This window comes from Blennius ocellaris (genome assembly GCF_963422515.1).
Source record: "Blennius ocellaris genome assembly, chromosome: 12".
Taxonomy (NCBI): Eukaryota; Metazoa; Chordata; class Actinopteri; order Blenniiformes; family Blenniidae; genus Blennius; species Blennius ocellaris.
In genome coordinates, this window is record NC_137661.1 from 24,285,409 (window position 1) to 24,295,595 (window position 10,187).

A 10,187-nucleotide genomic window follows, 5' to 3' on the forward strand; every position below is an offset into this window, starting at 1 on the left:
CATTGATCAAAATATATAGTATATATAAAAATCTAACACAGCTGAAAGTTAGCTATTGAGACAAGACAAAGTTTTAGTTAAAATAGCAAAAGAGATATTTGAAATGATTTTCCTTTTTTCCACAGATTTCTCTGGTCTGACTTGTTCATCAAAACTATTGGAAAATAAGAGGATTTCTAAAGATTCCTGTTCTTACAAATAGATACGATCATGAGCAACATAACAAAATATGACATAACACAATATAACCACGCAATATAATACCACAGCATAATACAGCGTAGCAAAAGATAACACAAAACACAATATAACATAATGCAACATCATGCAAGAAGCACATTTCCTTCATTATTAGGAAATATATGGACAGAGTTGGGAATTGAACTACCGATCATAAAACCGATGCAACCACCTGAAGCACATCCAGCTGATGGATGAATGTACAGTAACATTGGTTGTTTTCGAGGCTATACTGATGTACCAGTTCAGCTCCTTACTGTCATTTGCTGCTGCTGCTGTTCTCCTACAGTAACATTTCATTAGAGTGCACGGTGTGAAAATCAGCCCACAATCTGGATGCTGTTGAGCTTGTCGTCTCTGTGCAGTGAGTGATAAGGTCACCTCTGCACTGCTTCACACTGACTTCACTTTATAGGCGAGATGGAAAATCCTTCATGCTTATCTGATGGAGATGACTCCTCTGTGCTTCAACCGTCACGCCACACATTTGTTGTGGAGTCTACAACCTGCTATCAAATACAGTTTTGAAGTAGCCATTGCAACGTGTACTGAGGTCATTGGTAAAGTGTGCAGGGTGTGACGTGCATGTGAACTGGACGTGTGTGCAGGTGTAGCGAGGAAGCAACGACAGAGCACCTGATCAAGCTTAGCAGAAACTTCAACAAATGGATTAGTGACAGATTCAATCTCAAAGTGGGAAACGTGAAACACTTGCCAAGTCACTAGCACATCACAAGGTTTTCTATGAATGTTGGTAGATTCCTTTGAACCTCGACTCTGCAGCAGTTAACAGAAATGTGCCTGCTCTGTTTCAACCAACGGCAGCGTAGTGGTTAGCACTTTCACCTCAAACAAAGGAGCTCTGAGTTCACTAATAGTCGGTGGACTGATCGCCTGATCACTGCCGCTACTCGTTATACATGTCTCGTAGTTTCCAACAACACTGAACCTCTAGAAATGGTGTGAATATGTCATATTTGGACATATCTTTCGATCTTTCGGCAGCAAAACTTGATGCTGAAAGAGATTGTGCAACGACTCTTGGTTCACAACTCAGATTTTGATCATTAGAGTGTCGTCGGTTGACAACTAGCTGGAAGGGCAAACAATCGAAAATATGCGAACAAAGGATTTCTACTGCAACATTTCAGGAGGAAAAGATTTGTGAGCTGGTGGGGGAAGTTAGAAGTTGGAAGAAGACAATCAGCAAGCCTACCTGGAAAGTAAAATTGTGCACTTGGAGCAAATAAGCAAATACCAGCGATGTGATCGTCACCAGTCTCAAACTAAAACTCATCATGAGATGCATGGCTGGTCTACAAAGAGTGACTGATTTCCACCAGTCCAATACTATTGAGCTGGACGGTTAAACCATCGATGCATGTTACTCTTTGCCCAGGAGAAACACACCGGCGACAAACCGACCAGGCAATTCTCTGATTGATAAGCTGAAAACACACACCCAAGTATGAAGTTGCAGCAAAAATATTGTAGGCTTTTATTGCCTCTATTGATCTCAATAGATTTTGCGTTTGTGGCTCACACTGTGGTTTAAATTCTGTGAGGCTCATCCACTTACACTTTGAGAAGGATTATCTGGTTCCGCCAAACTGCCTGTGAGCATGAATGTCACTGCGAGTGATTGTCTTCTTTCTTTTTCTTCTTCTCATGTCCTTCACCCAATGGGCTTGGATGAAATGGGCCTAAAAGATGCAGGGATAGAATGGTCGCTGTGTGTGGTTTGATTTCTAGGTGTACGTGTGTGTTTCTCTTCGTTTTGTTCAAGATTAACCTTTTTCTGACACTGAAAACGACAGGAAATGGAATAAACAGTAGTTAGATGAAAGACAAATATTGATGAATAAATCACAACCCAAAATCTAAGAAAATCATGTCAGCGAGGTATTGATATTGAACAAAGTGAAATCCAAAATGAGACAAACAGAAACTAATTCGACTTTCCCAAACACAGACGACCTCTTCAGTTCTCATACAATCACCGTGTTATACAAACAGGAGAGATTCAGCATGTTGGAATACTGTGCAACAAGAGTATGTTTTTTTTTTTAAATATGCACATATTTTCTAGCATATTTTTGTTTTGTAATTTGGACAAAAATACACTCCATGATTAGCATTTTAAACGACCCTGCCAAGCCGTCTGTTAGTAAGGCTGCATATAAATACACTGTGGGCAGGGAACTGCTGAGGGGGAAGCCCCGCAGGCTTCTCACCCCTTAATCAATAGTTAGCAAAGGTCGTGTGGGCCAACTCACAGACGTTACTCATGGCTCAATGTTAACCTCCGTACACATAGCCGCCCCCCGCCCCCCTCGTTATTTGCTGCCTCATTCCAAGAAAGTGAGGGGAATTGTCTGGATGGAAACTTTACATGATAACCAAAAACAACAGGGTTTTTTTATTTGTCAACATCACATGGCAATCACATGGCCTGACATGAATGATTCACTGGTATGTGAAAACAGCTGAAGGAGAGGCGCTCTGGCACTGACTGTGTGTGTGTGATGAACATATGATCTCTTGGTCCTTTAAAATGGAAACGTTAAGCATTTGGAATCTTCCTCTTCCACCATCTGCCCTCAGAAGTCACCTCCGCCAACACCGCCATGTACAAGGAGGAGACTATAGATAAACACGATCCCATCTGTCAGCATGTACCTGTGAATTGGACATGTGGGTTTTTTTTTTGGTTTTTTGGGGCGGGGGGGAAGTAAAATGTGCAAATATATCAATTGTTTTTAAAATGTGACTTTTTTGGGTCAATTTGCAAGAAGCGTGGTAAAGAAGTTACCAGTCAGAGGGTTAAGATCCTGCATGAGGCTTGCTGCATCGCATGCTCACACACGTGTTTTGTGGGCGATATAGTTGATTGGTTGAATAGTCACACTTTCAGGACATAATCTTCTCAGTAAGGTCAAACACGAGAACTAATACTGAATAAATGCTAGGTATGAAAGCCATATTGCTAAAAGGAGCCAAAGCACTCTCTAATTCTATTTGATCATTTTTTTAATAATTGTACACTCACACAATGTGAATAAATCTAATCAATCAAAGAGAGTTTAATTGAATATTTGGCTAACTTCAGACTGTAAAGAATGTTAATATTGATAATTGTAAGAATAGAGACGTTGTGCGCGATTTTTTTTTCAGTGAAAACGTTTAGGATGAATCATCCTTATGAATATAGTCTGTCTGTCAAATCATGATATTTGAACTGTGTGAAATGCTATAAAACGTATTCAACAGTACACGTCTACGTACTTCCTAATGGAAGAAAAAAAAAGAAGTGCTTCCTTAAAAGGAATTTCCGGTTCGTCATCAAGGCAGACAAAGACGGCCGGGAAACCTCACAATACCTGCAGCTCTCCAGCTGCAGCAGCACGAAGGTCACACATTTCTCAGTCAGCTGTGTGGGCGAGGATTTTTCATCACTCCGCCTTTGTGGAGGACTTTCTTTCATTTGAAAAGGATTTCCAATTACGCTTAGTCTTATGTTTCTGCTTCTCTATGCAGTTGATGGATGACACTTTGAGGGGGAAAATGAATAAGTGAAATACGAAAGTCGAACTGTAAATTCCAGGGCACGAACACAACGTCATCGAAATTCATTTTCAACTGCCTTTTGTGACATTGTGTATGACACACCGGAGGACAGGAAACACAAGGTACATTTGTCAGAGTCAGTCATGCGGCTGTAAACTTCACAGCATTTTTCTCTATTAAGATGCTGGACTGATATGTAATGTGGGACGATGTTGCATTATTTGCACTTCTCTGACATGATTATGTGCATTTTATCCAGCCTTAGATTAGAAAAGTAACATAAATATATTTAATTGGCTACTTTTGGTCATATTGAGGGACAAAATCTAACCTTAACCGAAGCATGCGTCTGTTACAAACTGGGAATGCCCCATTGTAAAATTATTCACGTTTTTGTGATCTCTGCAAAGCAAATTTTAACCTATTAGTGCACCAACTACTTGGCTTCATAAAAATCATCTGACAAACAATGTCATCATCTCCCAAATAAACCAGCACACAAATGAAACGATGTCTGTAAAGTGTTATTGATGCACTTCTTCATATATTGTTTGGAAATGTTGCTGGTATTTGCTGAGCATTTTTCCATACAATTGAATTTAGGTGAGTTTAGTAGACAGTGCCTGAGGAATGAAAACCATTTCCACTGTCAGCAATCCCAGCGAACTATGGATGAAGGTCACGTTCCTCCACAGAGCAACCACACAGAGAGAAGAGAGAATTCAGAACTGTGGACAATTTAGGGTTGGGACTTAACCTGACATGCATTTGGATTGTAGGAAAATGGGAGTAGCAGGAGAGAACCCAAACAGTGGGGGGGGGGGGGGGGGGGAAACATGAAACATGGACCGAGATAGGCTCGGCCAAGATATAAACCTGTCAAGCGTCACATTTCAGTTCTGACACACAGTGCTTCATTACAAGACAGTCTTCTCATCACACTACATTCAACACATGCAGCAGACAAATGCTTAAACTCCCTTTCGCTATGAAGAAAGCTCCAACAAATCCAGACTGAGAGGTGGCAGATTTTAGTTGGACAAGATCTGGACTCTCAATGCAACATTTTGAATTAATTGAATATTTAACAAAAAAAAAACACACACACACACTTATTTAGGCCTCATTTACATGACATTTCCAGAGAAAACTTTGTGTTTAGACTACAATGTTTTGAAAATGATTGTCGGGAACGTTGAAATCTGTGTCATTTTCATGTTGGGCCACTCGTAGATGCCGTGGTTTTGTTTTCGGAATGAACACTATAAACACTGATAATGGTGAGACCACAGATGCATGTTTGGAAAATTCTGCTTTGGGAATAATTTTCAAATTGTTGCATTTTGAGTACTTTTATCATGTAAAAGGTACAAAAAAATTAAGGTTTTAAACGTTGTCGTGAAGCAACCGCTTATACACTGGTGTCCAGTGAAAAAGTAAGGTGCATGAAGTGATTTCATGAAGCATATTAGCCAATCCACCCAATATTTCCTTGTGTCCTGATGTGCGTGACTCGCCTTTAAGCCTTGGTTGTGTTAATCTGGTTTGCACTCTTTACCAAGAGTTTACGCAGCCATGTCGCTCAAAAACATTTATCTCGAGTTGCAAGCGATTTGTAAAGCATACTGGAATCGATCGGATAGTTTCTTGTACGGATTACGCTGCAATATCATCTGCAAAGTTGAGGGAAGAGATACATTTATCATTCTCTGAGGACTTGCCAGCAAAAGCTGCCAGAGTTGAAATCTTAAGATATCTGCGGAGAAATGTGCAGATCTCAGGTCCCACCTTAAATCTGTTGAGGTGAAAAAAAACGCTCATGCCTCTTTTCTCTCGGCTCAGATTCCTGCCTCGTCTCTTTCTTTCTTCTTTCGAGTTTGTTATATATAAAAAAAAAAAATTCTTTGCTGCTTCTTTCAGCGTTGTGGATTGGCTGCTGGGTTTAACTTCAACTGATGCCAAAAGGTCAAAGAATCAAGCGGCCCAACTTTACTTTCTCGGGGTACACATGGAAACATATCCCAAAAAGCCCTGCTGTAAAATATCGTGCATTCGCGTCGAACACTTGGTTCCCCAAAAGATCAATGGTGTGAAATGAAGCTGCTAATTATCCCGTGTTGGTCACTCCATCGCTCATGTGAGTGTGTGCAGGAGTGAAGAGGAAGGAGAGGCAGAAGGAGAACGATACAGAGAGCATGTGTGTGTAGGCAGAGCTTGTGTGGCATTTGTGTGTGTGTGCATGCATGTGTTATTTTATGTAACACTTGATTTATCTATTAAGTGGCAAAAAAGGATCTTTTTCACTGCCAAGTCACTTCCTCCACACACTCCATTCCTTGCAGATCACATATATCTGACTGCAGACTGTAAAAAAAGAAAGAACATCTCTAATATGCTCTTTCTTAGAAGCTCTAAGCTCTGATGATTGTCATTAGCCATTTTGCATATGCTTTCTGGTTAAAAAAAAAAAAAAAGGAAAACAAAAAATACAGGTGCAATCACACCTTTTTGTATGCATCGTGGTCATTCAAAATGAATTTCACACTGAGCATTAAGATGCCACCGATGAAAGATACTGTTGGATAATCCATCAGGAGGTTGTCAGTTATAAAATTACATTACCTTCTGAGTAGTCATTTGCATACACTCACCATGGATGCTGTGTTACATAACTGTCTTTTTTTTTGCAGAAAGATGCACAAGGTATTGACCAAGAAAATCAGGTGCACACACACACACACACACACGCACACAAATGTAAAAACAAAATTGGCTGAACCCAGGAATGCAAAAGTTAAAAAGCTTACTAGAAGTTCTGATTCTTATTGATCTGTCTATTTTGTCTCTCAATCAAAACCACCATCTACCTTAAACATGAAATATAATTTCTTTGCAACAAATGGTGTGGCCCACACCGAGTATTGATCTTCCCAATAGCATAAACAGGATTGCATACGTCAAAAGCAAAAGGGGAAACAATCGTCTGTGTTTGGTTCATTGCACTTGCACAGGAAAGTCATAACTCAATCTTTCTCATTTGCATAGCCATTACAGTCTTTTGAATATATTAAATGATATGACAACTAACTTTTTTTTTTAATTATGAAAACATTTAAAGAGTCAGTGGAAACATTAGTTATTCAAATATCAATTATGCCTGAGCGTGCGATCGAATCACTTTTGGGGGGTCTTGAGGCATCGAAATGTTAGCAAGCAAACCGCCTCGGTTCAGCCTCTGCATCAAACCCCCTTTGCACTCCATCATGCACGTCTCCATCTCTCCCAGCACAACATCGCCTCGGCAGCACTTCCCCGCTTCACAGATGTGCTCGGGGTTGTCCTTGGAGATTTCCCTGTGCAAACAAAGCCCCTTTCCCACCCCTCCGTCTCTCTCTCTCCCTCTCTCTCCGTTTCCACCCCCTCTGCCTGCCTCCATCCATCCCGGCTGCAATCTCTTCTCTCTCCCCCCCACAATTTCACACCAATGAGCATGCCGCATGTAGCTCCCACTCGCTGGCATCAGTAACACGAGACATCTTCAGTCCAGAGCCGTACAGTTTCAAACAAATACACAGCAGCATTGGCGCGACGGAGGCTGCGTCCTGCCAAAACGCACATTGGGGCTTGTCGTTGCTAAAAAAAAAGAGAGAAAAAAAAACGAAGGGAAGAAAGAGTCCAGCAGCTCTCTCACTCACACGGGATACAAGGTAAATGATCCATATTCATTTATCGAATGACAGTGTGTTATGTAATTCTGCTGTGGACACTAAGCTGCAGTCATTGTGCAGGTCTTATTGTTCTTCTTCATGGTTCAGCGGGCTGATTAACGTGTGCAGCTTTATGTTGGGCTGACTAGCAAAATCAGGGGAAACACAGTTGATGAAATCGAGATAAAACTAGTAATAAGACAGTTTCGGGGGGGAGAAACGCAAGCTTTTGCTTAGAAGTGTTATTATTGCCGGCCACGCTGCTGATTGTTGTGAGGGGCGGGGGCGCTTTCTGCCCTGCATGTCCAGATATCTACCTGCTAATGCATGATTCCAGGACCATTTCCTGTGAGCACTTCTGGAAACCCCCCCCCCCCCCCCCACCGCCAGTAGCACTGAGGGCTGTTCAGTCCGCTAAATGTCACTTGTTAGACTTCTCAGAGACGCAGTGGGGCTTTTGAAGCCTACATAACAGTTCCCTCAGAGTGGAGTGTGTACAAACCCTTCAACATTGATTCATTATTATCAGTCTTCGGGTTTCACACAATTTAAAGGTCAGGCTCCTGTTTGTTGTTTGTTTACATTTTTTTTTTCCCAATGCCACAGTTTTCCTCTTGGTGTAGAGCAATCAACTACAAACATTGGCTTAAATGATACTTGGGGAAGTCACAGTTATTGGCTTCAAGGACTTTAAGGCTTCAAGCTACCAATTCATCCACATTTGTGCAGGTGTACAGTATCGCGCAGTTTCATCAATGCAGCGTTCAGTGTCATACCTCTTAGCATGTTTACAACCTGTGGCAATAGTGGGAAATGTTGCAGTATATTCAGTGGCCACTCTGCCTCTGGGTCTCAACAACAGCTGCATGTACACCAAGACCAACTTTCTCCAAGAAACTAGACTTTACACCAAACATAATCGAAATACTTACTATGTGTTAAAATTAGTGCTGTAAAACGATGCAAATTAGATTGATTGCAGGGTTGCTGTGAATTCCATTTGATTGAATATCTTTATTTTTAATCTCTAATAAATATGTTTTATTTTGCATAAGCAGATAGATAGATTTACACACATACCTGTAACAGTGCATGTTAACTGTTTCCCAACGCAAATGTGCATCTTCATTAATGTGGTGCTGTTACTCCTTTTTCAGTCTCATCCTTGGGTTAAAACCAAACTAAAGTGACAGCTCATTCACCAAGTTTATCTTTATCAGCGAAAAGTAATTATGAACCATTTGACGGGAGGGAAAAAAGCCCTGCAGTTGCTGAATCTGTTAAAATCTAGACCATTTATGAAAGTTTCTCGACGCATGCCCTGCTTCCCATCTGCAGCAACGCAACGCAGCTCCAAACGCACTGTACCCAGCATGCACTGCAGCTTAATTATGTTAAACATTGTAAATCAGATTAATTCTGATGATGGATTGTTCCAGATTAACGGGTTCATTTTGACAGCTCTACTCAAAATAGTAAGGAAAAATAAATAAATAAAACTGTTGTTGTGGGTTAGAATCCATAAATTCTACTTGCAAGTTCATATATTGCAACAAGCAGTGTCCATAGTAGTCATGGAAGCCGCACGGAATAAAGTTTGGACGAAAAGGCGCGAGAAGTGAAGGTGGAGTTTTTGGGTTTGGAGGAAAAAGTCATCAGTTACATAATGCTCATACATGCTCATATTACCTGAACCCATAAAATTCCCCAAAACTTCCTATAGACGCTACTTCGGCTTAATGTTTTGGAAGTCTCTGGTTTCAATATGATGTGTTACATGATTCAGTGAAAGTCTCACTGTCCTCCCAGTTCTCTGTGGAATCCAGCTCCTATCAGCAACAATATGCCAAAATACTTACACAAAATACACACAACAAAATATTTGCACCATATTTTTCACATTTATGTATAATCCCAAACATCAGAACATGTCAGATATGTCACAAGATAGAACATATAAAGCTCCAGATGAAAAGTGGTTTACATAAAGATTGTTCAACTCCAGATCTGAAGCTTTGATATGTAGATGCTTCTGGATATCTAAGAGCCTAGAAAAACAAATAAAGAATGTTTACACAAGGTGTGTGGCTCAGAATATTGAGAGCAGTTCAGTGGTTATGCTTATTCTTATAGCGTGATGCTGTGTGATCGCCATATGCAGTGGTGAGTTCAAGCCAGAGAGCAAATACATCAACGATGCTCTGCAGTGGAAACCATTGTGTGCTTAATACATTCGTTTGTCGACACAGTTTTAAATCCCTCCGAAGTGAAATGCTTTTAGTAGACACAGCGACGAACCTTGGAATGAAGCCAGTTACAGCAATGCAAAATAAATCCCTAAAACAAACTGATTACATAAATGGCTATATGCAGGATGAGCAACAAGAGACATGCACATTTTTTTTAGCAGAAACTGGGAAGAATTGAAAAAAAGCAAAAGGTTTCGGCACCCAGGCAGTACAGCTTAGGCTTAAAACAAAAAAGAAAACTATATATTCATTACAAATTGTTTATTTTTTGTTTATATTCACTTTATTCAGTTTGAAATAACAGATTTTTTTTTTTTATTTCTTTTTGCCTCAAGTTCAAAACATTTGCATGAACTGGCAAGGTTTATGTCCCCAACTGCAAATCATCCTAATTTGCAGTCATTAAATTCTCTCCCGTCCTTGG